Source organism: Daphnia pulicaria, chromosome 6 (genome assembly GCF_021234035.1).
Source record: "Daphnia pulicaria isolate SC F1-1A chromosome 6, SC_F0-13Bv2, whole genome shotgun sequence".
In the NCBI taxonomy this organism is placed as follows: domain Eukaryota; kingdom Metazoa; phylum Arthropoda; class Branchiopoda; order Diplostraca; family Daphniidae; genus Daphnia; species Daphnia pulicaria.
The window spans coordinates 6,266,362-6,273,592 of NC_060918.1; positions in this window are offsets into that span (position 1 = coordinate 6,266,362).

Consider the following 7,231-nt stretch of genomic DNA (forward strand, 5'->3'; position numbering starts at 1 on the left):
TCACTATTTTTTCGGATTTTTGAACTTGGACCTTTCAACCTCCTGAAACGTCTTTTCTCATCATTTTTTCGGATTTTTTGAATTTTGACCTCCTGTAACGTCTTTTCTCATCATTTTTTCGGATTTTTTGAACTTGAGTTCTCCAACTCGTGAATTGTCTTTTCTCATCACTTTTTCGGATTTTTTGAACTTGGGTTCTCCACCTCCTGAAACGTCTTTTCTCATCATTTTTTCGGATATTTTGAACTTGGACCTTTCAACCTCCTGAAACGTCTTTTCTCATCATTTTTTCGGATTTTTTGAACTTTTACCTTTGACCTCCTGAAACGTCTTTTCTCATCATTTTTTCGGATTTTTTGAACTTGAGTTCTCCACCTCGTGAAAAGTCTTTTCTCATCAGTTTTTCGGATTTTTTGAACTGTGACCTTTGACCTCTTGAAACGTCTTTTCTCATCATTTTTTCGTATTTTTTGAACTTGAGTTCTCCAACTCCTGAAACGTCTTTTCTCATCATTTTTTCGGATTTTTTGAACTTTGACCTTTGACCTCCTGAAACGTCTTTTCTCATCATTTTCGAATTTTTTGAACTTGGACCTCTCCACCTCGTGAAACGTCTTTTCTCATTTTTTCGGATTTTTGAACTTGGACCTTTCAACCTCCTGAAACGTCTTTTCTCATCATTTTTTCGGATTTTTTGAACTTTGACCTTTGACCTCCTGAAACGTATTTTCTCATCATTTTTTCGGATTTTTTGAACTTGAGTTCTCCACCTCGTGAAAAGTCTTTTCTCATCATTTTTTCGGATTTTTTGAATTTTGACCTCCTGTAACGTCTTTTCTCATCATTTTTTTCGGATTTTTTGAACTTGAGTTCTCCAACTCGTGAATTGTCTTTTCTCATCACTTTTTCGGATTTTTTGAACTTGGGTTCTCCACCTCCTGAAACGTCTTTTCTCATCATTTTTTCGGATATTTTGAACTTGGACCTTTCAACCTCCTGAAACGTCTTTTCTCATCATTTTTTCGGATTTTTTTGAACTTTTACCTTTGACCTCCTGAAACGTCTTTTCTCATCATTTTTTCGGATTTTTTGAACTTGAGTTCTCCACCTCGTGAAAAGTCTTTTCTCATCAGTTTTTCGGATTTTTTGAACTGTGACCTTTGACCTCTTGAAACGTCTTTTCTCATCATTTTTTCGTATTTTTTGAACTTGAGTTCTCCAACTCCTGAAACGTCTTTTCTCATCATTTTTTCGGATTTTTTGAACTTTGACCTTTGACCTCCTGAAACGTCTTTTCTCATCATTTTCGAATTTTTTGAACTTGGACCTCTCCACCCTCGTGAAACGTCTTTTCTCATTTTTTCGGATTTTTGAACTTGGACCTTTCAACCTCCTGAAACGTCTTTTCTCATCATTTTTTCGGATTTTTTGAACTTTGACCTTTGACCTCCTGAAACGTATTTTCTCATCATTTTTTTCGGATTTTTTGAACTTGAGTTCTCCACCTCGTGAAAAGTCTTTTCTCATCAGTTTTTCGGATTTTTTGAACTTTGACCTTTGACCTCCTGAAACGTCTTTTCTCATCATTTTTTCGGATTTTTTGAACTTGAGTTCTCCAACTCGTGAAATGTATTTTCTCATCAGTTTTTCGGATTTTTTGAACTTTGACCTTTGACCTCCTGAAACGTCTTTTCTCATCATTTTCGAATTTTTTGAACTTGGACCTCTCCACCTCGTGAAACGTCTTTTCACATTTTTTTCGGATTTTTGAACTTGGACCTTTCAACCTCCTGAAACGTCATTTCTCATCATTTTTTCGGATTTATTGAACTTTGACCTCCTGAAACGTCTTTTCTCATCATTTTTTCGGATTTTTTGAACTTTGACCTTTGACCTCCTGAAACGTCTTTTCTCATCATTTTTTCGGATTTTTTGAACTTTGACCTCCTGAAACGTCTTTTCTCATCACTTCTTCGGATTTTTTGAACTTTGACCTCCTGTAACGTCTTTTTTCATAATTTTTTCTGATTTTTTTAACTTGGGTTCTCCACCTCCTGAAACGTCTTTTCTCATCATTTTTTCGGATTTTTTGAACTTGGGCCTCTCCAACTCCTGAAACGTCTTTTCTCATCATTTTTTCGGATTTTTTGAACTTTGACCTCCTGAAACGTCTTTTCTCATCATTTTTTCGGATTTTTTGAACTTTGACCTTCGACCTCCTGAAACGTCTTTTCTCATCATTTTCGAATTTTTTGAACTTGGACCTCTCAACCTCGTGAAACGTCTTTTCTCATTTTTTTCGGATTTTTGAACTTGGACCTTTCAACCTCCTGAAACGTCTTTTCTCATCATTTTTTCGGATTTTTTGAACTTTGACCTCCTGTAACGTCTTTTCTCATCATTTTTTCGGATTTTTTGAACTTTGACCTTTGACCTCCTGAAACGTCTTTTCTCATCATTTTTTCTGATTTTTTGAACTTTGACCTCCTGAAACGTCTTTTCTCATCATTTTTTTCGGATTTATTGAACTTTGACCTCCTGAAACTTCTTTTCTCATCATTTTTTTCGGATTTTTTGAACTTGGGTTCTCCACCTCCTGAAACGTCTTTTCTCATCATTTTTTCGGATTTTTTGAACTTTGACCTCCTGAAACGTCTTTTCTCATCATTTTTTTCGGATTTTTTGAACTTTGACCTCCTGAAACGTCTTTTCTCATCATTTTTTCGGATTTTTTGAACTTTGACCTTCGACCTCCTGAAACGTCTTTTCTCATCATTTTCGAATTTTTTGAACTTGGACCTCTCCACCTCGTGAAACGTCTTTTCTCATTTTTTTTCGGATTTTTGAACTTGGACCTTTCAACCTCCTGAAACGTCTTTTCTCATCATTTTTTCGGATTTTTTGAACTTGAGTTCTCCACCTCGTGAAAAGTCTTTTCTCATCAGTTTTTCGGATTTTTTGAACTTTGACCTTTGACCTCCTGAAACGTCTTTTCTCATCATTTTTTCGGATTTTTTGAACTTGAGTTCTCCAACTCGTGAAATGTATTTTCTCATCAGTTTTTCGGATTTTTTGAACCTTTGACCTTTGACCTCCTGAAACGTCTTTTCTCATCATTTTCGAATTTTTTGAACTTGGACCTCTCCACCTCGTGAAACGTCTTTTCACATTTTTTTCGGATTTTTGAACTTGGACCTTTCAACCTCCTGAAACGTCATTTCTCATCATTTTTTCGGATTTATTGAACTTTGACCTCCTGAAACGTCTTTTCTCATCATTTTTTCGGATTTTTTGAACTTTGACCTTTGACCTCCTGAAACGTCTTTTCTCATCATTTTTTCGGATTTTTTGAACTTTGACCTCCTGAAACGTCTTTTCTCATCACTTCTTCGGATTTTTTGAACTTTGACCTCCTGTAACGTCTTTTTTCATAATTTTTTCTGATTTTTTTAACTTGGGTTCTCCACCTCCTGAAACGTCTTTTCTCATCATTTTTTCGGATTTTTTGAACTTGGGCCTCTCCAACTCCTGAAACGTCTTTTCTCATCATTTTTTCGGATTTTTTGAACTTTGACCTCCTGAAACGTCTTTTCTCATCATTTTTTCGGATTTTTTGAACTTTGACCTTCGACCTCCTGAAACGTCTTTTCTCATCATTTTCGAATTTTTTGAACTTGGACCTCTCAACCTCGTGAAACGTCTTTTCTCATTTTTTTCGGATTTTTGAACTTGGACCTTTCAACCTCCTGAAACGTCTTTTCTCATCATTTTTTCGGATTTTTTGAACTTTGACCTCCTGTAACGTCTTTTCTCATCATTTTTTCGGATTTTTTGAACTTTGACCTTTGACCTCCTGAAACGTCTTTTCTCATCATTTTTTCTGATTTTTTGAACTTTGACCTCCTGAAACGTCTTTTCTCATCATTTTTTAGGATTTTTTGAACTTTGACCTTTGACCTCCTGAAACTTCTTTTCTCATCATTTTTTCGGATTTTTTGAACTTGGGTTCTCCACCTCCTGAAACGTCTTTTCTCATCATTTTTTCGGATTTTTTGAACTTTGACCTCCTGAAACGTCTTTTCTCATCATTTTTTCGGATTTTTTGAACTTTGACCTCCTGAAACGTCTTTTCTCATCATTTTTTCGGATTTTTTGAACTTTGACCTTCGACCTCCTGAAACGTCTTTTCTCATCATTTTCGAATTTTTTGAACTTGGACCTCTCCACCTCGTGAAACGTCTTTTCTCATTTTTTTCGGATTTTTGAACTTGGACCTTTCAACCTCCTGAAACGTCTTTTCTCATCATTTTTTCGGATTTTTTGAACTTGAGTTCTCCACCTCGTGAAAAGTCTTTTCTCATCAGTTTTTCGGATTTTTTGAACTTTGACCTTTGACCTCCTGAAACGTCTTTTCTCATCATTTTTTCGGATTTTTTGAACTTGAGTTCTCCAACTCGTGAAATGTATTTTCTCATCAGTTTTTCGGATTTTTTGAACTTTGACCTTTGACCTCCTGAAACGTCTTTTCTCATCATTTTCGAATTTTTTGAACTTGGACCTCTCCACCTCGTGAAACGTCTTTTCACATTTTTTTCGGATTTTTGAACTTGGACCTTTCAACCTCCTGAAACGTCATTTCTCATCATTTTTTCGGATTTATTGAACTTTGACCTCCTGAAACGTCTTTTCTCATCATTTTTTCGGATTTTTTGAACTTTGACCTTTGACCTCCTGAAACGTCTTTTCTCATCATTTTTTCGGATTTTTTGAACTTTGACCTCCTGAAACGTCTTTTCTCATCACTTCTTCGGATTTTTTGAACTTTGACCTCCTGTAACGTCTTTTTTCATAATTTTTTCTGATTTTTTTAACTTGGGTTCTCCACCTCCTGAAACGTCTTTTCTCATCATTTTTTCGGATTTTTTGAACTTGGGCCTCTCCAACTCCTGAAACGTCTTTTCTCATCATTTTTTCGGATTTTTTGAACTTTGACCTCCTGAAACGTCTTTTCTCATCATTTTTTCGGATTTTTTGAACTTTGACCTCCTGAAACGTCTTTTCTCATCATTTTTTCGGATTTTTTGAACTTTGACCTTCGACCTCCTGAAACGTCTTTTCTCATCATTTTCGAATTTTTTGAACTTGGACCTCTCCACCTCGTGAAACGTCTTTTCACATTTTTTTCGGATTTTTGAACTTGGACCTTTCAACCTCCTGAAACGTCTTTTCTCATCATTTTTTCGGATTTTTTGAACTTTGACCTTTGACCTCCTGAAATGTCTTTTCTCATCATTTTTTCGGATTTTTTGAACTTTGACCTCCTGAAACGTCTTTTCTCATCATTTTTTCGGATTTATTGAACTTTGACCTCCTGAAACGTCTTTTCTCATCATTTTTTTGGATTTTTTGAACTTTGACCTTTGACCTCCTGAAACGTCTTTTCTCATCATTTTCGAATTTTTTGAACTTGGACCTCTCCACCTCGTGAAACGTCTTTTCACATTTTTTTCGGATTTTTGAACTTGGACCTTTCAACCTCCTGAAACGTCATTTCTCATCATTTTTTCGGATTTATTGAACTTTGACCTCCTGAAACGTCTTTTCTCATCATTTTTTCGGATTTTTTGAACTTTGACCTTTGACCTCCTGAAACGTCTTTTCTCATCATTTTTTCGGATTTTTTGAACTTTGACCTCCTGAAACGTCTTTTCTCATCACTTCTTCGGATTTTTTGAACTTTGACCTCCTGTAACGTCTTTTTTCATAATTTTTTCTGATTTTTTTAACTTGGGTTCTCCACCTCCTGAAACGTCTTTTCTCATCATTTTTTCGGATTTTTTGAACTTGGGCCTCTCCAACTCCTGAAACGTCTTTTCTCATCATTTTTTCGGATTTTTTGAACTTTGACCTCCTGAAACGTCTTTTCTCATCATTTTTTCGGATTTTTTGAACTTTGACCTTCGACCTCCTGAAACGTCTTTTCTCATCATTTTCGAATTTTTTGAACTTGGACCTCTCAACCTCGTGAAACGTCTTTTCTCATTTTTTTCGGATTTTTGAACTTGGACCTTTCAACCTCCTGAAACGTCTTTTCTCATCATTTTTTCGGATTTTTTGAACTTGAGTTCTCCACCTCGTGAAAAGTCTTTTCTCATCAGTTTTTCGGATTTTTTGAACTTTGACCTTTGACCTCCTGAAACGTCTTTTCTCATCATTTTTTCGGATTTTTTGAACTTGAGTTCTCCAACTCGTGAAATGTATTTTCTCATCAGTTTTTCGGATTTTTTGAACTTTGACCTTTGACCTCCTGAAACGTCTTTTCTCATCATTTTCGAATTTTTTGAACTTGGACCTCTCCACCTCGTGAAACGTCTTTTCACATTTTTTTCGGATTTTTGAACTTGGACCTTTCAACCTCCTGAAACGTCATTTCTCATCATTTTTTCGGATTTATTGAACTTTGACCTCCTGAAACGTCTTTTCTCATCATTTTTTCGGATTTTTTGAACTTTGACCTTTGACCTCCTGAAACGTCTTTTCTCATCATTTTTTCGGATTTTTTGAACTTTGACCTCCTGAAACGTCTTTTCTCATCACTTCTTCGGATTTTTTGAACTTTGACCTCCTGTAACGTCTTTTTTCATAATTTTTTCTGATTTTTTTAACTTGGGTTCTCCACCTCCTGAAACGTCTTTTCTCATCATTTTTTCGGATTTTTTGAACTTGGGCCTCTCCAACTCCTGAAACGTCTTTTCTCATCATTTTTTCGGATTTTTTGAACTTTGACCTCCTGAAACGTCTTTTCTCATCATTTTTTCGGATTTTTTGAACTTTGACCTTCGACCTCCTGAAACGTCTTTTCTCATCATTTTCGAATTTTTTGAACTTGGACCTCTCAACCTCGTGAAACGTCTTTTCTCATTTTTTTCGGATTTTTGAACTTGGACCTTTCAACCTCCTGAAACGTCTTTTCTCATCATTTTTTCGGATTTTTTGAACTTTGACCTTTGACCTCCTGAAACTTCTTTTCTCATCATTTTTTCGGATTTTTTGAACTTGGGTTCTCCACCTCCTGAAACGTCTTTTCTCATCATTTTTTCGGATTTTTTGAACTTTGACCTCCTGAAACGTCTTTTCTCATCATTTTTTCGGATTTTTTGAACTTTGACCTCCTGAAACGTCTTTTCTCATCATTTTTTCGGATTTTTTGAACTTTGACCTTCGACCTCCT